Source organism: Anoplophora glabripennis, unplaced genomic scaffold, assembly GCF_000390285.2.
Source record: "Anoplophora glabripennis isolate ALB-LARVAE unplaced genomic scaffold, Agla_2.0 scaffold566, whole genome shotgun sequence".
Lineage (NCBI taxonomy): Eukaryota > Metazoa > Arthropoda > Insecta > Coleoptera > Cerambycidae > Anoplophora > Anoplophora glabripennis.
Window position 1 is genome coordinate 255,459 of NW_019416687.1, and position 24,649 is coordinate 280,107.

At 33.0% G+C, this 24,649-nt stretch overlaps 1 protein-coding gene across 3 annotated transcripts in view; it reads left to right on the plus strand.

The window, feature by feature from the left end:
* LOC108911754 (nuclear hormone receptor FTZ-F1 beta) overlaps window positions 1-24,649 on the plus strand; it is a 92,385-nt gene that overhangs the window by 31,014 nt on the left and 36,722 nt on the right. For all 3 annotated transcript variants that reach the window (XM_018716763.2, XM_018716765.2, XM_018716764.2), the window contains exon 2: window positions 5,776-5,834. The gene's annotated coding sequence lies outside the window, so the exon portion shown is untranslated. The remainder of the gene's footprint in view (window positions 1-5,775; window positions 5,835-24,649) is intronic.

Below are 24,649 nucleotides of genomic sequence, written 5' to 3' on the forward strand. Positions count from 1 at the left end.
AATTATTGAGAAATACTAATTTTGCTTTTGCACAAATATGTTTTAAATAAAATAAAATACTCCCCACTAGTATGAAATAAATAATAGTGATAATATTGGGTATAGTCTTTCCGATATCAATTGAAGAACCAAGAGGATGACAGTGTGTACATACCAGGTTCGGTCGCTGACACAGCAACTCGGCATTGAAATGGGCAATAAATCTCAGCCGTTGACAAGTGGTCGACAAATTGCCCGGCAGTGCAGTGCGGCAATGCGGAATTTGGTGTGATTCAGGTAATTTTAATTTATTATAGCCACCTTCTATTAATCATTGATATTACAATAATTGCGAAAGGGAGAAGTAATATTATTGCAACATGGCATTTTGGAGACCTTTTGAAACGGAACAAAACGAAATTTACCATCAATACAATAAAATTGTTTGAATACATAAATAATTAAAATATGTTGTTGGCCAAATGAACATGTAATAGAAATTTTCTACACATTATATACAAATTATTGTAACTTTTTACCTTTACCAGAAAACTTTTTTAGGGACGCCTATGAAACTTATTAAATTTTATTGCCAGGCGTGTTTTTACATATCCAACTGGCTTCGGAAACGGAACGACTATAACACAATTGTTGGATAGAAATACAGACGGCCATTTACATTTTATGAAAATATTTCAAAAATGTTTTTGACGTATCATATAAATGACAAACAAAAATTAAAAGTTTAAGAGTCCTTTGTAATATCGACAACACTGCCTAGTTTATCTCCCTTTCAAAATAGACTAATTATATTATGCGTAAATACCACAGTGAAGTCAGCAGTTCTTAACAAGTTTTCTATTAAAGGATCATGTTAAATTGAGGGAATATCATTCCTACTTTTTACTAAAAATTTGTAACTTTCATTAAACATTTTCATTGTATTGTCACCACAAAACCAACAACGGCGAATAGTAAAACGTAAATATCTCGATCTAAGTCATAAGGTTGGAATTTTTATTTTTTTTATGTTATTTATATTATCGGAAACTAAACGGAAAATGTGAAAAATCAAAAAATAATCGAAATTATTGTCATTCTGTAAATTCTTTTTTTAAATGAATACAAACAACTTTTTTTGGAAAATTTTAATCAAATATTGAAGGAATCGATCGCTGTTAAAAACGACCAATGTTATTTATTTATTTATTTTTTTTTATTAAAATTTATGAAGATACTTCAGCCGAAATCCTTTTTTTAACGTTTAATATAAAAATGTTCGAATCAAACGCCATTTTGGAATGCTGTGTGACATAAAAATTCAATATTAATTGTGAAGTCTGTTTTGCTAGATCTGCTCTGCATTGTACTTTATTAAAATTAAAAATTTAAAAATAATTCAGTGCGATAATTCTAGTAAATTAAAAAAAAATAAGTTTTGAACTGAATACACAGAAATGCATTTGGTTTTTTTTTCGTTTAAATTAATATGTATAGTCTTTCCGAAGTTAGTTGAACATGTATAAAACAAACGAGCATCAAATTTAATGAGTTTCATAGGCGTCCCTAAATAAGTATAAAAATTAAAATAATTTGTATATGTGTAGAAAATTTCTATTATATGTTCATTTGGCCAACAACATATTTTAATTATTTATGTCCTCAAAACAATTTTATTATATTGGTGGTAAATTTCGTTTCGTTCCGTTTCAAAAGGTCTCCAAAATGCCATGTTGTGATAATATTAGTAAACAAAATATTCCTCTTATTTCTCCCTTTCGCAATTTTAATATGAATGATTGAAGGTGCCTATAATAAATTAGAATTACCTGAATCACACCAAATTCCGCATTCCTGCACTGCACTGCTGGGCAATTTATCAACCACTTGTCAACGGCTGTGATTTATTTCCCAGTAGTCCAATGCAACTGTCTTTGTTTTCCTTTGCCCGCGCTCGCATTCTTCAACTGGTAGTATACATTTCTACCACCTGCACGTTTAGTTCGACCAGACCTGTATATGGGTATGGCTAAATAAATATGGGAACAAGTTTTTCAAATATTTCAATGTCGAGTTGCTGCTTAGCGACCGAGCCTGATACATACCTTGAAGTTATTGGTTCTTCAATTGACTTCGGAAAAACTATACCTACTCTTGTTTACTGGAAAAAAAATACCTACAAATTTGACACAAAAAACGTCTCCCTGACGAAATTTCGTACATATACTGTAGAATTTTGGCTTGAGAAACCCTAGAACTGCAAGAAAAATCGTCAAATTGACAGCTTGATGTGGTTGTGCTCGGGCATATACATGTAGGCAATATACTCTCGAGTTCAATATTCTGCCTTTCTTATAAATTATAATGGGAAATTGCCCATTCACTAGCTATTGAAGGCGCCTATGAGTGAATAACAATAAAAATGTTTATTAGACAACTTGTATGAAAATTTAATTTCTGCATTTTGTAGTTTAACAACTAACAGAGTAACCAATTCATTTATTATTTACAAATTCATTATAGATGTTAAAATTTTGTAAAAATTTAAATTTTGTCACACGTGATTAAAAGCGCATTGTGACGTCATTCAGTGTGATCGAGAACACAACCTGCTTCTTGGTCCTCTGCCGTCTACTCTAGGTGAGTATTGCCAGACGATTTTGACTTTGTGAACAACTGTGACAAAAATGTACCAGATTTTTAGTAAATGTGCGAGATTTAAGAAAATGTTCAGTAATTTGAAAAGAAGTAGGAACAGCTTAATTAGTTTATAAAAAAATGCAATTTGTCGTCAGAATTGAAATTTCTTCCGAATCTGTGTAGAAAGTTTAATATGAATTGAACTTGGTGAATTTTGTTTTTTCCAAAAATATTTTTACATTACGTGAAAGAAATTTCAGATTCAAACATACGTTGTTTACTTTTTCAGTGGCATTTTTTTATCACAGTTTCGGTTTTATGTGAATGTAAATAAACGGAAGAGAATACTTCTCATCCATGATTCCATGATCGATTTACTTCTTTTACTCGTAACATAACGTTGATAAATCATCACATATTATAAATAAACCATACAATAAAACAGAAAACAAATTAGGAATCGAGCTTAGACTATAAAATATTTCAACAATTACTATTAGTTTTCATTGTTACCAGCTTCCAAATAGAAAGTAGTCAAATTGGTAATATCATTGTAATACGAAATACGAAACAAAACTGAACATATTAACGTCAGGTGTAGTTATTAAGAAGAAGATACTGTAAAAACTATTTTTGCTGTTACTTCTGTTGCTTACTATGCTCATGCTGTCGAGCTGTCCTGCACCTGTCTCTTCTCGATTGCTGATCGCACTAAATGACGTCACGAATTAGCACGGCAGCAAACATCTCTTTGAAATATTCATTTTTCGCGCCAAACTGTAATAGTTCATAATTAATAGGCTCTCAGAGGTTTCTTGTATTTTCCCTACATGATTACATAAAGTTAAGTATAGATTATTTCTAAACATTTAAAAATATATATACAAGTTGTCCGTTCGAGTAAGCTGTACTCTATTTCGCTAAAATATTAAGTGGGGCGCACCTTCTGCCGGATGATGCTATCTCCAACGGTGTTATCTCGCCTCTGAAGATCGCATGCGAAGGGTCCATTAGCGAGACGGCTTCGGGTACCCCTCGTACGGACTACAGCGGTGTCTTGACTCTTGACCGAGCTGACTCCACCCAGGTTCGTTCTGCATTCCTGCGAGCATTTTGAAATAACTCTGACAACTACACAATTATCGAGGGGGTACGGGATTTTTGGGTTCTGGCGAAATTGTCTTATTACGCGTACTTTTTATGTAGGCGTAGAAATCCTTGCTACTAATGATTACACAAATAGTATAAGGTTTGGCTGTGATCAAAACCCACGTTTATAGATTTCCGCAAAAATCTGTGATTTCTATCTCATTTTGGGTTGTTTTCAATGATAACGTTTTGTGCGGAATGGAAAATAGTCAACGGCGTCTGATTTCGGTTATGAGGGACATTCCATGCCAAATCACTGAGGTCATGACCGAACCATTTTTAATTTTTAGCTTTTATGATTTTTTTCAAATTTTTCAAAAGTTATGAGCATTTCAATATTTTGGGTAAAACATTTTCATGCACCTGTATTCTGTAACTTGGCAAAAACTAAATGTATAATAAACTTTTTTCTTCATTTTGTTCAATTTGAGACGCAGTTTTATAAAAAAAAAATATATATAAAAATAATACATTTTTAGTTTTTTGAGGTGCTTTTTGATTTTTAAACAAAAAAAGTGCTTTTTGAAATAGAGTGCTTTTGTTTCTTAGAAAAAATCCTCAAAATAAGCATCTCTCAATATGCAAATTTACGAGTGGTGTTTTCTATTTTTTTTCGAATAATTATTTTTTGTTTTATTTTTTTTTACAGATAATGTACCTACGCTATTAAACTGCGCCTGATTTTAAGTAAAAAAAGTTGATATAAACATAAGTCCGTAAATGCTTGTTACCATGGTACAGTATGTTAAAAGTTTCAATAATTTTTCTGTTTATTCTTTGTATTGGGGGCTGAAAAGAGGCCCGACCCCAGAGAAAATATCACCCTATTATAGATCGTGACAACTATTAGGAAGGGTTAATGATGCAGGTAATCTAATTTAGCATACATTCCAAATTTGAGCTACATATCTCAAAAACTGTGGAAGATACAAATAAAAATAAAAGTTATTGAAATTTTAACACCCTGTACCATAGTAACGACGCATTTATGGACATATGTTTATAGTGATTTTTTTTGACTTAAAATCATGCGCAAATTCACCCCCTGAATAAACACATACTATTATGAAACATCCTGTATGGATATGTTAACGACGAAATCGAATCCGTTCTAGAAATTCATTTTTTTCTATTTTGTCGTTAATCTGTCTATATATAAATGTTTTTACTAAGTACAAATGGTCAAAAATATAATAAGTATTATGGCATCATGCAAAACAAACTTCTTAATATTGAAAAAAATAATAATTTAAATATTTAATGACAGTATTAGCATAAGTAGTTTTAAAAATATGGGATTTTTAGTAATTAGGCATCGCAATTTACTTCTATAATGAAATTTGGTTTAATAGCGTACTTTAATTGTAAAAAAATAAAAAACAAAAAAAACTAATTGGAAAAAAAATTGAGTAAAATAGATCGCACTCTAGAATCTGTGTCATGCTTATTAACGACAATTTTTTTGAAAAATGTTTACCCAAAATATTCAAATGCTCATAACTTCTTGAGGGGTTGAAATAAAAATTTGAAAAAAATCAAGAAAGCTACTCTAAATGGGTATTAAATGGGACCTCAGCGATTTGGCGTGGAATGCCCCAAAGTTTACTGAAATTTTAACAAAAAATTGTTGAAATTGTATTAACCGAAAAAATTGTAAAACTAAATTTGAACGTGTTCATTGAAAATGCTCATTATTTTTTAATTTAGGGGGAGTTTCCTATTAAAGTTGTATGGGCGCATTAGCATTTACCTATTAATGCATTATTTTATATCACCATCTGTCACATATGCGAACTTCTAAATTACATATCCGTAACACGCATTCCGCAAATGCATATTACATTTATACATTTTTAAATTTCATTACCCACACATACCAATCCGCACATTATAATTTACGTACGTTCGCCGACGTATAATGAACTTGCTTCTCGCCTTGTTGGCATAGCTAATAAATCCGTAAATACAGTAATTATCGTCCGACTAACTTTTATGCATTTGTTCCAGTGCCAACAACGCTAGCAAATCACAGGAGTGGCCCTCCGTATGAACCCTGAGGCACCTAAGTAAGTATTCGCACGCATAGACTCGTGCGGCGTATCCCGCTATACGGGGTGTTGACTTCAATTTATATAGAAAATAAGACTGGGTACAGTTTGTGTCGCACATTTCCAAAAACGTGTATTGTACATATATTTAACTTCATTACAATTTTTCGAAATGTCAGAAATTTCATGAAAATTGTAGGAGCACGGAAAAATATATATGGTACCGTAAATTATTACACCTACATTGTATTTAAATTGTTTATATTAATTAAGTTGAAAAAGGTAGTAAAATAGTACAACTCAAATAAATAAACAGTATTCAAATGCAGTCATCACACAAATTTAGAAAACATTATTAAAGGTAATTTATTGTTTTGTAAAAAAATAATTATCTTATTTCATACCACATCAGAATTAATAAAAATCCATCGAAATCAGATCGAAACTTCAAGATTTTTAATTTTTAATGAATTTTTCTTTTTCATTATTGGATTATGGATGTATTGCATTTAGTTTAGTTATTTTAAATATTGGGACTTGCTTAGTATTATAACATTGCAAATAGTATTGTTTTTTTTATATTTCTTTCAGGGTGTTCAGATATTGGGAAAGGATTTCCCAGAAGTCAAAATCTGAATTCATTGAATTTTAATTAATTAGTATTTGTTAATCAGTTTCCGGCTTAATTACGATAATCTTGAGTGTATCCAAGACGATTTACTGATTTGAAATAAGGCTAACTTTTTTTTGGAAAACAATAATTGAAACTTCGTATTTGTAACCCTTTTGGGATTTCCTAAGAATATCTCTTAAGACGGGTATCCATTTGTGGCATTGCTCCGTAACGTAACAACGAACATGTTACGGCCTGTTGCAAAAGGTGACACGGTTCGCTGCGAAAGTATGTGTGGTTTTGGTCGTATCATTCATTCCGTAACATAACAAAATAAGGTTACGAGACGACATAGGAACATAAAATCGCAGTATGAACCTGACTGCAATAATGGATTCGTCACTGCAATTGCAGTTAGCTGCAGCATAATATATTTTTATTCATCACACAATTTTAAAGAATAAGAAACGGAAATCTCCGGAAATCTTTTCTTTACTCCACTCCGTGGCACAAACACAGAAAAACACACTCTTCCTAGTGACTGCACAAAACAGACTGACCCCAGACCATAAACGAAAGACTGAAGAAACAAAAAATAAGACAAAATCACATGTGCAATAGACAACGTTACGGCCAAAATGGTAACCCCGTCTCAACATGTGGCAGAAAGTACTGTTGCATCCCTTTGATGCGACGACCAAAAATCGACAACTGATGGTTCGTCCCGGATTAGTTACGCGTGTCTTTGTTACACGTACCATGCAACAATTTTCCGTCTCCACTAGCTGTAACGTAACATGTTCGGTTTACGTTACGGGGCATTTGACACAAATGGATACCCGCCTTTTTAGTAAGACTCATCTGCATTTAAAAGAATTTGGATACTGCTTTGGATTACTTTTAAATAAAAAATAATAATAACGCTATACCTACATAGAACCAAGAAAGTAGTTTTATTTTTAAGAATTTGAAAACAAGCAGGATTTTTTATAAAAAAATATTTTCTCGTAAATTTATAAATAAAAAAATATTTCCTCTTCCGGACGCAATGTTAGGGCACTGTATATATATTATTAACGTTCTGCAGTTAATAACTGTTAACAATTAAGAAGTTTGAACTGTGTATTATATATTTTACAGTTTTTCAAGCAGATCCCATTCTTGTACTTTGTTTTGCATAAAATGATTCACAACTAACAAAATACCACGCAGAATACTTAACACATCTGCTTATGTGATAGACTAATGCCGAGATTGATGCATACAATAAATTTGTAAAAATTCACCAAAATATAGATATTATTTTAAATATTTTCACTATATACAGGGTGTACACATATAATTTAAACAGCGGTACTATGTACATCAAGTAATTAATAGTTTTTTTTTAAATAGGAATAAAAATTGAAATTCAAAATGTGTATGACTTTTTAATAGAAAACTTTTTAACCATCTCTGACTTAACTGTCATAATTTACGCGTAACATATTTTGTCTATTCTGTCAAAGAAATTTTAAAATATGTCCTCCCACTGACATTCCTATCCAGCAACGTTGCCTACAAGCTTCACGTTTAATTGTTCACAGGATTTTCGAGACGAGCGTTGTGGTTTGCGGTAAATTTTAAAACTTCAATGCATTGAAAATCCTTATTAGGATGAAGTGTTTTATTGTATCTCTCACCTCTTTAAAATTCGTTATTTGAGTATTGGAACCTATTTTTTAAATCAATTTTTTATTGCTAGAGGTTATATTTTACTATCAGAACCAGTGTACCAGTTACGTACATGCAGATGGAAAAATTATGACAACTTTAACTTGCAGGGTTGTTGACTAAAGCACCTTATTTTCCAATGATTTGGTAATCGCTTATTTGTTTTTATTCTTTGGTCATTTCACAGATTAGATTTTTAAATAGGGCAGTTTTAAACTGTGCTGTGGTTTTCTTTAATATGAGGTTAAAATTGTGGTTAAGATTACTGCACAATTTAATTTTAATTGGCTCTTAGAACCAGTTACTATCTTTTAAACTAGATTCCATCACAGTACATTTAAGCTGCAGTATGAAACTGAAAGAATCAAGTCGTATTCTAAATGATTTTCTTGACACATGACTTGGCAAACGCACAATTCGTGTAATTTGCAATTCGCAATGAAAGTAATACAATTATTTTAGAATTGTAGAAAAATATATTTTATGTGATTACATCACATCAATCAAAATTTTATGAGATATGTGTTTTGGGTCGAGAGCTAAGAACACTTTATACAGGGTAGCCCATCGAAAACGTACCACAAGACATCACAGGGTAGTAAAGAACTTTTCGGCAAAATCCAAAAACAGGTCAAATTTGTTTCTGAGGGGGACAACTTTTGGCTCAAAAAGCATACCAAAATCTTTAACCCCCTAAGGGGGGTGTTATCCCCTAAATTTTTTCAAATCATTAGAAAGGGCTTTTAATTCTCTATACATCGATTCTTACTTTTTGAAAATCGATTCATTATTTTAGAAAATATACAGCTTTGAAAATACGAACAATATTTTTGACGAGAAATGCGAAAATCGATTTAATTTTACTTCAAAACTTACGGTATTAGTCAAGTAAATGCTGAAAATGTTGTCCGCCAACTTGCATACAATGATACAGGTTGTCTTCAAACCGTTGTCGAACATTCTGGAGCACTTGCGGTGTTACTTCGCGACACATTAATGATTCGTCCTCGCAGATCTTCCAAGGTATCAGGTGGAGTGCTGTAAACTTTGCTTTTAATGTGCCCCCAGAGAAAGAAATCTAAAGGATTTAAGTTGGGTGACCGAGGGGGCCACTCAATTGCACTTCTTCGTCCTATCCAGCGTCCTGGAAACGTCTCATTTAGGTAATTGCGCACATTGAGCGAGTAATGTGGAGGAGCTCCGTCTTGCTGGAAAATCAGTTCGTGTTAATTGTAAGCAAAGTCGTCCTCTATGATATTTGTTAGAGCTGGGTCGATGACATTTTTTAGTAAATCCAAGTACATATCGCCTGTCAAATTTCCAGGAAGGAGAAAAGGACCTACAATTGAATTTCCAAAAATACCTGCCCATACATTCAACTTCTGGGGGTGTTGGGAGTGTGTCTCATGGAAAATTCTTGGATTGGTATCAGCCCAGTAACGACAATTATGGCGATTCACTAAACCATTCAAGAAGAACGTACACTCGTCCGAAAAATACACATCAAAGAGGAAATTATCGATTTCCGCATTCATTGTTTTTGAAAAAAAGCTCAATAATTTCTACTCTTTCTGGAATTGAGTACACCATAATTAATCAATTTAAAAGACTCGGCAGTATTGGTACTCTTCAATTAAAAGTCACAAGACAGTTATCTAGCAACTTCTTGTGGCCTATCTAAATACGAAACTAAAAGCGGACAATTTTTTGCTTATCAAAATGAGGCTAAAGAATTCGCAAATCAGAAAAAAAACAGCGAATTCTTTTGAAGGAATTTACCAAGCTAATACCGTAAGTTTTGAAGTAAAATTAAATCGATTTTCGCATTTCTCGTCAAAAATATTGTTCGTATTATCAAAGCTGCATATTTCCTAAAATAATGGATCGATTTTCAAAAGGTAAGAATCGATGTATAGAGAATTAAAAGCCCTTTCTAATGACCCCCCACTTGACCCCCACTTAGGGGGTTGAAGATTTTGCTATGCTTTTTGCGCCAAAAGTTGTCCCCCTCAGAAGCAAACTTTACCTGTTTTTGGATTTTGCCGAAAAGTTTATTACTACCCTGTAATGCCTTGCGGTACGTTTTCGATGGGCTACCCTGTATATTCGTTGTGCGATAAGTAAACATGTGTTTTCGTAATGGCTGAGCGTTGCCTCTGCAACATTTTACCGGTTAGGAATGTCAACTGGGTCGACATTCCTGGCGCATTTTTTAATTATTGCTAAAACATGTGCAAAATGCCTCTTAGTTATACCAGTTTCTTGACCTTAGCTGTTACTCGTACTTGGTGGTAAGTGGTATCCGCTTTTCATTTTTTTTTTATTATAATTACAATAATTATATAGCTAACTAAATTGTTCAAAAGTTTTCGGCTCGGATATTTTGCAATTAACAATTATCTTTGGCATTTGGCTCTTGATAATAATTAATGTCATGAGTCACATCAATGAAAAATCTCAAAATTATAACAGTGACATTTTGAATTAAGATATGAAATATTTTCGATGTTCTCTTCAAAAGATCACATGGATTTATTTAATAAAGCTAATGCTACAGAATCGTTCTATAGGGTGTCTTAAGCTTGAGAAATAAAACATAATTACTAATTATAAATTATTTTTTGAGGCTTAAAAAGCGTGGATTTAAACTTTAACTTACTCGAAATTGTACATGAATCGAATGTACTTTAGATATATACAGGGTGCCCCAACATCCTATTTTTTTGAGTGCAAAATTTTATTTCCGATTTTGAGCTCAGAATTTTTTTGTGTCCTTGTAAATCATTTGGAGAATTTGCAGAATATTCAATTTCAAATTATATGACGACCTTGGTGTAACTACTAATCAGTTTTGATTTACAATGTGTAGTCACTAGATGTCACTTTACTACTACTAATTTTACGACATCTATCTGCACCGCCAAGTGTCGTATGGTTGGTCGACTGTCATTAAAAATTTGTTTATGATATTTTCATTTCCGTTTTTTTTAAACCTTACTGAAGCATACTTGTTTTTGTGAATAGTTAATAAACCCAATCTATCAGTTTTTAAAACAGCATTATTTTAATTGAGCAAAATTAAAAATAGCAGTTACATTTGTAAACAAATACAGTGATTTATTGACAGGTAATAGCTTTGATTTATTTCGCCTAAATTTGAATTTCCTTATTAACCAAGCCAATATAAAAAAAGGGAAATGTCACTTTTTTATATTTTTTAATTTTTTTGGTGGTGCTTTTATTTTTAAATTGAACTTCTTAGAGATATTTTAACTAAAGTACAACTTTATCAGAATTATTAATGGAGTAAATATTAAGCGTAATACCGCCTTTAATATTTCAGCAAAGAAAGAAAATTTGCCGATTTTGTATAGCATTGTTATTATTATCTAAAAATTCCACATTATATTGGAGTTACATATTCGAAAAATGTACAGTATTATTGGTACTGGTAACGAAAATTCTGTAGATCTTGACGGCATCAATATTATTGACTCGTTTACAATGACAAACTGTTACGTCTACGCTCGGGATAATGCGATCGCTGATTGGTTGAAAATAGAATCGCGTGAAAAGTCACAGCCGGTAAAACAGAACGTTGTGTAACCTTGAACTTACTCTTTCACACAAAATTACTGGTCACGTGACTCGTAATCATTTATGAAATATCTGTAGTTGTTTAGTTTTAGCTAATTAAAATATAATTTTCTCCTAAAATATATTTGTATAACGAGATTGTCCTTATTTGGTACACAGATAAGCAAATATGTTGCAAATTTTATGGCCGCTACTATATATAATTTTTGAAATTATATTTTGTTAAATATTTACTTGGAGATATCTACACAAAATTTAGAAAATAGTGATGATTGACGAATGGAAGCCGATGTAGAGATTATAACGTTGAAAGGTCGAACAATCTTTAAATTTTCCTGAAAAACTTGGAAATATTAAAATATAATACCTCAATGTGTTAAGAAATCAAAAACCCTTCATAGGTATCATTTCCTTAAAACGATTCACAGCCACACAAAAAAGTCCAGATCCAAGGAAGCCACATATCATTTCCGAAGGAATTCGATGCGCTGAACACTATATTCATGACTTCACTATAAATTTCGGATAAAAGTGAAATTTTTAGGTGGTCCAAAGTATGGGCCAAAATTGATTTTTTCCTAAATTGTGTCCAAGTATATCTTTTTCGTAGTATTTTGAAGTCCTGAACACGGTGCTATTAGTAAAATATACCCAAGACATTTATATTTCTCAGAAAATTCACTGTTTAAGTGAAAACTGACCCAAATATTGATGTTTTCCTAAATTTTGTCCAAATACATCACTTTCGTAGTATTTTGAGGCGCTGAACACGATCCCATTAGTAAAATTTACCCATGACCTCGATATTTCACAGACAATCCACTTTTTGGGTGAAAACTGGCCAAAATACAACGAAAGTGATATATTTGGTCAAAGGACCCCGCCACTATCCTTATGGAAAACCGGTCCCGGTCGAATGGTACGAAACTTGGACAAATGCTAGTCCTCAATGTGTCGATCAAAAAAGTCCATGGGACCTAGGTCTGAAAAACTACTGTTTTGAAGCTACAGCCTTCTGAAGTTATCAAATCCACTTGCTCGATGACCATCAAGTCCAATGATTTACGAGCGAGTAAAAGCAAATATTTCTTTATAAAGTGACCAAGCTGGCTGTTTCTTGATGTATATTCGCGTGCAGAATGCGAATCCGTGGTCAAAAGTTGTATCATCCGTCAGTCTTCAGAAAATCTGTGAAGCACCTACTGAAGAACAGCGATAGCGACACGTACTGCTTGAGCGACATCTTATGTTTTTACGCATGCATGGTGGTCATCAGTATATCTGCAGCATTCCTCTGTCTTTAGAAGATAGCTGAAGCACTTTCAGATATCTTGACTTGATGGTCATCGAGCACGTGGATTCGATAACTTTAGAAGGCTGTCGCTTCAGAACAGCAGTTTTTCCGACCTAGGTCCCATGGACTTTTTTGATCGACACATTGAGGACTATTATCCGGCAAAGTTTCGTACCAATCGACCGGAATCAGTTTTCTGAGAAATACAGGGTATTTGGTGCATCGTTTGTCAAATTGAATTGGTCGAAAGGAGGGGTGATTTGCTATCTCTTCAGCCCCAATAACTCACTCTTGGCTCTATCGATTTTTTTATTTCAACTTTTTCATTGTTGTTTTGAAACATCCCAAAATTCAGTATTTAAACTTGCATTAAAAAAAAGCTATTGGTATAGCCTCCAAATTTAATTTAAATTTTTATGTTCACTGTTGTATGGTTCTATCAAATTCAAAATTACTTTCAAGTAACATCTAGTATTCATTTTATTAACTGACAAATCTTTTGAAAGAGGTGAAAAGAAATTTGAAGCTCGACTTAACGTTGCAATAAAAAAAAACTAAAAGCGCTCGTGATTTTCAAATTCTTTAAAAACGTCTCTAGTCTATCCCTTTTGCAACGATATGCAACCTTTTAATAACTTCATTAATTCGCTTAATTTGTATATCGGGACCAGTGTTGCCAGATTTTTTTTCGAGAAAAGCGGGATTTTGAAACTTTTTGAATAAAAAAGCGTGATTCTTTCGTCCAAAATCGGGACGTACTACGGGGTTGTATAATTGATGCCTAAAAAAAAAAGGTCTTACTCTTGTCTTCAAAAATATCGATGTCTTAAAAAAAAAGGAGAGGACGTTCATTACGGGACATATGTTCGGGTTGAAGACTTGTTTTTGCGTCAATAGCACAATAAAAATAATATTATTTCACTCTCGCACAGTAGAATTCATCATTTGTCTCTTCAGAAAATTAAGTATTTTACTGAATTTTGGGAATTATCAAAACAACAATGAAAAAATTGAAATAAAAAAACCCATGGAGCCAAGAGTGACTTATTGGTAAATGATGCACCAAACACCCCGTATTTCTCAGATTACTGATTTCTTCCTAAATTGACCAAATACATCATGGGTAAATTTTACTAATTATATCGTGTTAAGCGCCTCAAAATACTATTAAAATAATATATTTGAACAAAATTTAGAAAAAAATCAGTTTTGACCCATATTTGGACCAGTTTCACCCAAAAATTTCACTTTTCATCGTAATTTACAGTGAACTCATGAATTTTGACTACAGGATCGTTTTCAGCGCATCGAATTCCTTCGGAAATGATGTGCGGCTCTCTTGGGTTTGGCCTTTTTTTTGTCTGGCTGCGTTATCTAATATTCGACTATTTTTGGACATCCAGTATGTGCCGAGGTAAAACACCTCGACTCTTATTCGCAGAATGCGGTATAATCGTTCGATGGTATTAAGTAACATCGTTGAGCAACTGAATTCACACATTTCAGCCACACGCCACCGACCTTTCCCCAACACTGTTAAGAGGGTCAAATTCTTGATGCCGCCGCATCTGCCTTTACTCTTAAAAATAGCCGGGAATGAGATTTTTCAACCGCTAGTCAAGACTGACATTTCCGCCGCGCTGAAAAGATCGCTTTTTTTTGTAATACGAAGCAGATGGTTGCGAGAGCCTGTTACCTTACGTTTGCGCAATTACTATCGGTTCCACTCATGTAAATTGGCACGATTTGTGGAAAAAATACCGAAGAGAAGGGAACGTTGATAACCGGGTTAGAGTTTTATGAATGGGCTGCTCTGAATCACCGCCGCCGGGTTCTGAGTAATAGTGAAAATAATTTCCTATGTGAGACGATCGTATGACGGGCGGATCTACTATGTGTGCGCGTGTGTAATAATAATCGGTTAATTTTGAACCCGTCACGACCAGAGCAAATATATTTTTTTCAAAATTATTAATCATAGTCTTTATTTTCCACTGAGACAATATTATACTTTTATATGAATAGCCACAGTCAAGTAAAAGGCTTACAAACACTTTAAGTAAATTAAATTATGAAACAGTACCTAACAAATAATATAAAAAATAACTCGAACAGTAATAAATAATAATAATAAATAGTAATAATAATAATTATTATTAGTAATAGTAATAATAATTATAAGAGTAAAGGTAAAAACCTATAACTCAAGAGCAAAACAAATCTAAATTATAAGCATACCTACAATATAAAACAAAACAGGACTATTGGTACAATACAACAGATTTAAAGAGAATAACTATCATGTGGAGCGAAAAAATACAAATAACGAGCGTTCAAATAAAAACGTGGTCGAAGTTGGCTCTGACACATTGGACGTAGGGAGTAGCTTATAGCGACCAACTTAACCTCATTTCTCAACGAGCTGTATAGCAGCTGTCAGTTTCAATAACGTTAATGACTATATAACTTTATTTTAAAGAATAATCGTGATAACAATAACAAACAATTAAAGGAGCTGCGGAAAGTGTCCCCCTCCTTGTTATAACAATAAATTAAAGCAGCTGCTGAAAGTGTCCCCCTCCTTGTTCCAAGCACTTTTCACACCTGTTCCTCAAAGAATTAAAGACATTTTCTAAGATGCTCGGGGTATTGTTAATTTCACGAATCTTGTCTATAAGTCGAGCCTGCAGATGGTTTAAATCAGGAATAGGCAGTTCAAAAATAGTGTTTTTAAGGTAAGGCCACAAAAAGAAATCACACGGCGTAATATCACATGACCTCGGTGGAAATTCATGTTCAGCATTGAGACTTATTAGTCGATTTTGGAAAACTTCCCTCAACATATTCATCGTCTCGCCTGCCGTATGTGCCCTTGCGCCATCTTGTTGAAAGTAAAAGTTTGTAATTTCGTTTTCTTCCAGCTGGTTAACAAAAGGAGCGATAATTTCTTCTCTATACCTTTGCGCAGTAAGAGTACCATTAAAAAAAATAGGTCCATAAATCCTCCTTCGATTGAGAGCACACCAAACTCCAATTTTTTGAGCGTGTAGAGGGCCCTCGACAAAAAAGTTATCTGGTTTTTCAGAAGACCACATTCTCATATTCTGTGAGTTTACGTAACCACTTAAATGAAACCAGGCTTCATCAGAAAAAAAGGTGATATTATGAAGTTCACCGTAGTTGTTTAAAAACCATTCACAAAATACAGCCCGTCGCGGAAAATCAACTTCATGAAGTTCTTGCTGACAAGTTAAACGATAGGAGAACAAACGCAAATCTTTTTTTAACACTGTGTGGCAGGTACCGACTGATACTCCCACCATTTGTGATAAAACACGTACAGAAGTTCTTGGCGCATTTTCCATTATTTGTTGGACATTTTCTTTTAATTCTTCAGTCCGCTTTTTAGGTCGGCCGCTTCCTTCTTTTCTTGTTACACTGCCCGTTTCACGAAAAACATTAACACAACGCTGAACTGCACTTTGAAAAATTTTGTACTCAACAACGCCGGGAAATTGATTTTGAAATTCTATGAAACATTCCTCAATAGAATACTTCCATATTCCATCAATCTTGCGTCCATTTCTAAAGTAGGACTCTATGATAAACACTTTTTGTTCTTGAGAAAACACCATTTTAAACGCTTTTTAAAACGAAAATATTCAAATTGATAGCGGCGATATAGCGCTTTGACAGATGACGTTTAAGTTCATTTGCTATACGCTACGCCCTACGTCCAAATTTTCAGAACCAACTTCACCACGTTTTTATTTGAACGCTCGTTATAAACAGGTACAATTATTAAAAATTAAGTCCATTGCCAAGTTTGTTTTTAAAAGAATTTATAGAAGGAGCATTTACAAAACTGTTTGGTAAAGAATTCCAGTCATGAAATACATGGTTGCACAAAGAAATTGTGTATATTTGGTATATAATTGTATATAATTCTGATGGGTAAGTTTGTAATTGTGGCCACAAACTCGAGTATGCATAGATAACACATTCCATATCTCCGCAACCGTTACTTTGCGGACCCATGTTTATTGAGACTTTTCTGCTTATTTTGGTTCATACTATTACCACAGAGTAAGTAATACAGAGGAGACGGCCGGCGGAATGCCTTTGATGTCTGGACATTCTCTAATTTGACCTTGTCCCTTTAAAAGGGGAGTGGGCAATGTTGCCAGACTTTCTGTTTTCCCTAGAAGCAATGTTGCCTTTTACCTACTTTGTTTTTTTTTTAAATTTACGTATTGAGTGATGTTGCGGTGTACTTTAGAAAGATATATTTTTGGAAAAGTATTCCAATTCACATTATATTTAGGAATATTTGACACACCTATATTAATTGCCCAAACTAATTAATAATGAGAGCAAAATACCTTAACTGTGTTTTTAATAGTTACATTTATATAATAGTTTATTACTTATATTACTATTATTAGGTAATACATAATTATAATTATCGCCATTAGTTTCACCACTGTTTTTCAAATAAAGTTTGTGTATCAGAGAGAGGTGGTAAACAATAATCCGCAACCAAAAAGTATCAAATACCTCGTTCCTGAAAAGTAATGAACTATACAGCACTTACTTTAAATATGTGAGACGTTGAGACGTACATTATTTCAAAGTTTTGTTAAAAAGGAAATACGAAATCTACTGACTTTTATAATCTTTATGTGTTGACAATCTTTTAGGTTTTTTGCAATAATTGTGCTAGAGGTTTTATTCATTTTTGTCTTACGTAATAGTTTTATGACGTAAATTAGTTCAATTAAAAACATAAGGAACTAATATAATTATATAAAAAATATAAAATAAAAAATTTAGTATATTTATTTAACTTAAGGATTGAAATATAAAAAAAAATTGTTGAAATACCCTTTATGTCTCTGGCTAACTGTGTATTACTGATTTGTTGACTGATAATTGTTTAATTAGAACTTTAATACAGTGGGTGAAATGAGACAAAAGTAAATGTAAATGACACTGTTCGATATTGATAGCATAGTCCAGCCGTCTTAAAACTTTTACGACTTGCGAAGTCCCACCAACGGGACCTAAAAACAATTTTCTAATACATTTTTCTGACAGCAGAAACCATGATTAAGGTTAAAATGTTTAAGCTGAAACCACATTACTCGTACCAATTCATGCGTAGACGCGTATTCTGTTACACCAATAGAAAAGTCCACCTGCCCACTAACCGTCTTTCTAGTGGTTGATCGGACTAATACCGATGCAGGCTTTGATTGATGAGTAAGGAGCTTCACTTGAATATTTAATTGTGGATCCTGTTAACGCGACGTATTTACGAACACGCGCATTGTGCACCGGACATTTAAACTGGCCCTTTAAATGGGAAGTGCACGTCATCTCTCTTTAATTTTCGCTTCTTTGTCTTACTGGCACATCTGTATCTAATCTGTGCTATTACCTCCTTAAATATTTTACACTCTTTTTTTAACACCCTGTATACAGGGTGATTCATTAACAATGGGAAAGTCGAAAGCTGAAGATACCACACGTAAAATGGTGACCACTGGCGCAAACATGCCTTATCCGAAAGTTGATAGTTTCGGAAATACAGGGCGTTGAAAGTTAAAATTTTAAATCGTTTTTTTGCGATCATTCTGAAAATATATAGGTTAGGAACTTTAAAATTTGTGGAACTATATTTTTTTAGGCGACGAATAAGATGCGTGTTGTAATTTCAGCATTGCTCATAGAGGGCGCCACTTACGATCGATTTTACCGAAAATTTAGTTAATACCTTTTTACCCTGTATATTTACCATGAAACTTGATTCAAAACCTAAAAGAGCTAACATTTTTCCATTAATTATGTACTCTCGTTTCATTTCGGTATCTCGATCCTTTTTCGAGAAAAATCGATTTAACGAACACTATGTTTTGATAATATGACAAATTACAAGCGAAACAAACCAAGTGTTTCTTCGTGTTCTTACAACAATTGACAATAAAACAAATAAAATACTTAATAATGATTTAAAGTAATTTTTCGAAGAATCCACCGTTGGCACCGATACACTTTACACGTTTTCTGAGAGATCTTCGAGTTTGAAACAACATATTGGAATTGCGTTTGACTTCGTTGGCACTGACAGCGATTTGTATTCTTTGCCACAACTCTTCACACGAGGCAATAGATTTTTTGTAAACTATATCTTTCATTCGAGACCAAATAGAAAAATCAAGAGGATTGAAGTCCGGACTTCTGAATGGCCAAGCAAAAATGCTTACATGGCCAATCCAGCGATTTGGAAAAACTGCATCTAAATATGCACGCACTGGCCAAGAAAAATGCGGTGGAGCTCCGTCGTTCATGAACCACATGTCTCTTCTTAATTAAAGTGGAACTTCTTCAAGCCGTGGAAGCATTTTTACTTGGCCACCCAGAAGTCCGGACTTCAATCCTCTTCATTTTTCTATTTGGAAGAATCTATTGGTTCGTGTGAAGAGTTGTGGCAAAGAATACAAATCGCTGCCAACGAAGTCAAACGCAATCCCAATATGTTGTTTCAAACTCGAAGATCTCTCAGAAAACGTTGTGTAAAGTGTGTAAATGTCAACGGTGGATTCTTCGAACACTGACTTTAAATCATTATTACGAATTTCATTTGTTTTATTGTTAATTGTTGTAATAACACGAAGAAACACTTGGTTTGTTTCGCTTTTAATTTCTCGTATTATCAAAACATAGTGTTCGTTAAATCGATTTTTCTCGAAAACGGATCGAGATACCGAAATGAAACAAGAATACATAATTAATGGAAAAATGATTGCTCTTTCAGGTTTTGAATCAAGTTTCATGTTAGATATACAGGGTAAAAAGTTATTAACTAAATTTTCGGTAAAATTGGTCGTAAGTGGCGCCCTCTATGAGCAATGCTGAAATTACAACACGCATCTTATTCGTCGTCTAAAAAAAATATAGTTTCACAAATTTTCAAGTTCCTAACCTACTTATTTTCAGAATAATCGCAAAAATAACGATTTAAAATTTTAACTTTCAACACCCTGTATTTCCAAATCTATCAACTTTCGGATAAGGCATGTTTTCGCCAATGGTCACCATTTCACGTGTAGTATCTTCAGCTTTCGATTTTCCTATTGTTAATGAATCGCCCTGTATAAATGTGATAAATCTGTGGAATATGTACTATGAAGAATGCGATATGTGGTGATCAGATCGCCACGCTTAAGCCTTTCGATTTCAGGGATTAGTTTAAAGATATTTAGTGTTTCTTCATAAGAAGGCCGAGTGATACCATAGTCCGGTGGCAGCACGTTGTAACAACTAAATTTAAGATTGGTCTCTTACCAGATTTGGATACCACACAGCTGAACCATACTCGATGACGTATGTAAGATTTATATAAGCAATTAGTAGTTTCAATTGAGGGAGTAGATAATATTTTTTTGAAAAGAAATAACGAGCGTTGAGCTTTATTACAAATGGTAGTTATATGAACTAACCAAGAGCGGTCATTACAAATCACTACACCAAGATCAGTTTGCCTGTCCCCGTTTGACAATAGAATGCTGCCGCCGTTCTTGGTAGGGAAAATTCGAAATATTTAGAATTATTCAATTTTCGTGGCTGAAAACATATATAGGTATTCAATTCTCGAAACCGAGAGAGTTGCACTAACCAAATTTGGACAGGATCATAGCTAATACAATGCGAAACATCGCCTTAATGATAAAAATTGTTGTCACCGCCGTTCTTGGTGGTGAAAATTCGAAATATTTGGAATTATTCAATTTTCGTGGCTGAAAACATATATAGGTATTCAATTCTCGAAACCGAGAGTTGCACTAACCAAATTTGGACTGGATCATAGCCAATACAATGCGAAACATCACCTTAATGAAAAAAATGTTGTCACCGCCGCACTATAATTTATTTGGACTTAGGTATGGACAAAATTAAGTAGCGCCTCGTAGAAAAAAAGATAAAAAAATTTAAAAAACAGCCTTGTGGAAAAAAATTTACATTTTTTGTTCTCTCGTTTGAAAAATAATGTTTTTTCAAATGTTACAAAACATTATTTTATAGTTTTTGAGATGAGAAATAAGAATCCATTGTTTAAATTGAGCTAAAAAAATTTTAGATCCCTTAAATTTACGAATATTTCATTTTATGATGTTTTTAGCTCAGATTTCCGCTCTTATGCATCGATATGCTTGAAATTTGAACAGTAGGTGGGGAATAGCTCAAGAAACAAAATACAGCCCATACTGATATATATTTTTACCCTGGGGGTGGTTTCTACCCCTTTGAAGGGGTTGAAAATAAATTGTCAAAATAATCCCTGGAATCGATAGAGCAACTAATTTCAAGCAAAAAATGTCCCATACAATTTCTTTGATAAACCAATACTTTTTGAGTTATTTGCGATTGAAAACTTAATTTTCCAAATGAAAATTCATTTTTTCGGATATGATCTCAGTTCTGTTTATAATAATTTTTTTATGAAAAAATGAATTTTCATTTGGAAAATTGAGTTTTCAATCGCAAATAACTCAAAAAGTATCGATTTATCAAAGAAATTGTATGGGACATTTTTTGCTTGAAATTAGTTCCTCTATAGATATATTTTGACAATTTATTTTCAACCCCTTCAAAGGGATAGAAACCACTCCCTGGGTAAAAAAATATATCAGCATAGGCTGTATTTTGATTCTTGAGCTATTCCCCACCTAATATCCAAATTTCAAGCAAATCGATGCATAAGAGCGGAATTCTGATATAAAAATATCATAAACTGAAATATTCGTAAATTTAAGGGTTCTAATTTTTTTTAGCTCAATTTAAACAATGGATTCTTATTCCTCATCTCAAAAACTATAAAATAATGTTTTGTATTAATTGAAAATTTTTTTTTTAAACGAGAGCAAAAAATGTAAATATTTTTCCAAAATTATAATTTTGGGGCGCAATTTTGAGGGTGTAAATGGAGTGCTGGTGAAATGTGATTATTTTTCCCTTAATCCGTTCCACTTAACCTTTAAAACGCTATTTTTTATTTTTTTTTTATCTTTTTTCTACGAGCGCTACTTAATTTTGTCCATACCTAAGTCCAAATGAATTATAGTGCGCCGTTCTTGGTGGTGAAAATTCGAAATATTTGGAATTATTCAATTTTCGTGGCTGAAAACATATACAGGACGAGTAATTAATAATGGTACACAGCTTAGTGGCAGATTGTTAACGTCAAAATATAGCGGTTGAGCCAAATATACCTTAATCAATTGTTGCTCCTTTTCGTTCCACAGGGTGTTAAAGTTGAATAAATATTTCCGATTTTTTGCTATATTTTAAGTACGTATGAACCGATTGTTTTGAAAATTGGTAGATATACGTTTTTTGAAGTGGCAAATACGAATATGCCAACAGTGTTGGGGTTACGTCTAGGGGGCGCTAGTTATACTGCCCTATCCATGTAAAAATATGCCTAACTTTTTGTGTTTTACAATTTTGAATTTTTTAACTAGATATTACTGAACTATACTCCGCGGTCGAAATTGTAGAGAGTGACTCAGACATAATATAAAAACACTATTACCATAATGCGTATAAAATATAAAATGATTTTTATACGGTTCAATATTATTTATCTTTGTGCCGCTCGCTACGCACATCGATAGAATCTATAATCGTCTATAGACTGAGTTACACTGAACGTCGATCTATATTGTATCTCTGTCTTTTGCACTTGGTAGGGAATAGGGAAATGCTTTTTTAGTTGGGTGTAAACGGACTCGATTTACCCGTCCTGAGAAACGTCATAGCGTAAGCGTAGACGAGGGGTCTAATTCCATGGCTATAATAAATTTATAAATTAAAAAAACACAACTGGGACGTTTTAAACTGCTGTAATAATTAAAATGGATCAAAGTGCCGGTTATAGCAAACCGTAAAAAATATTAAATGTTATGTTTTATTATCTTTTTTCAATATTTTCTATATCTTGTTGCCTTTTACGCAGACACGCCAATGGATTTTCGTTCCCGGCACGCTTCATCCCCCTTACTAGTCCAAAAGCTAGCGTCACTCTCTATAATTTCGACCGCGGAGTATAGAATGTTTATTATACATATACGAGGGGCAGACTAAAAATTCAAATCGGCTCAAGAATAAAGTACCCTTTAATTTAAATGTTAATGTTAATTTAATATTATTCAAGAAGTATCGCCTACAATGGTTCACCTAGAAGTAGGGTTTTCCATAATCAAAAAGTTGATTGTTAATGATATCAGTTTTCTTTTTGTATTTCTTATTTGTTTTTTTTTATTGCTCTGTAAAATAAAAATAGTTTCCACCTTATAGCAACCATATTTTGTGAACGAATGAACTGTAACTGTTAATTTAATATGAGGTGTATACTAGATTTACCATTTGACTTAGTTTTTATATTATTCTTGAACATAAAATAAAGTTTGCACCAAATTTGTTCTTATATTGTACACCATTTTTTTTAATTTCGACCGCGGAGTATAGAATGTTTATTATACATATACGAGGGGCAGACGAAAACTTCAAATCGGCTCAAGAATACCCTTTAATATAAATGTTAATGTTAATTTAATATTATTCAAGAAGTATCGCCTACAATGGTTCACCTAGAAGTAGGGCTTTCCATAATCAAAAAGTAGATTGTTAATGATATCAGTTTTCTTTTTGTATTTCTTGTTTGTTTTTTTTTTTGGTATTGCTCTGTAAAATAAAAATAGTTTCACCTTATGGCAACCAGGATTAATATTTTGTTTACGAATGAACTGTAACTATTAATTTAATATGTGGTGTATACTAGATTTACCATTTGACTTAGTTTTTATATTATTCTTGAACATAAAATAAAGTTTGCACCAAATTTGTTATAGCGGCCTTATTAGTTTCTGATTCAACTTGTTTTCAGGAATTATAGTATTTTTCTTGTAGAAGCGTATAAAAAAACGTGACTTTAGTAACGGATATTTTCGTTCGAATTATAGTAGGAGGGACAGTTGCAAATATGGCAGGAATCGCTTTTTCAACATAATGAACTGAAACTTTATAATCGGGCTAATCTTTTAGAGGGGAATAACTTTTCTATATAATATTTCCCCCTAGGATTGAAAATAAAGGTACTTTACTCTTGGACCGATTTGCAGTCGATTTCGTCTGCCCCTCGTATATAACACACGTTTTATGAGGTTCGATGGGCGCTATTTTGATTAAATTTATACATACATAAATCTTTTTCCCATATGACGCAAACTTTTTGGATAGCGCTATATTTACATTAAACTAAAATAGAAATGTAATGAAGCATTATTAACGTATGCGGCCATTCCCATTCCAATGAATTAACTGCAGTTTGTTTTTTACCCATTTACCATCCCGTCATATCATACCACGTGTGAAGTCAACTGCAGTAGCCGCTTTCTGACTGCACAGCGGAGGCTAATCTCTGTTGTCCTTCGTAAGCGTTCGAAACAGGCTCGGATTGTGCTTAAATTTAAACTGTTCAAGGTTGAATTTTTTTGGCTATAACTAGAAAACTATAAAAAGATCTGTTTTAACGTGAAGAAAAAAGTAGGTAAC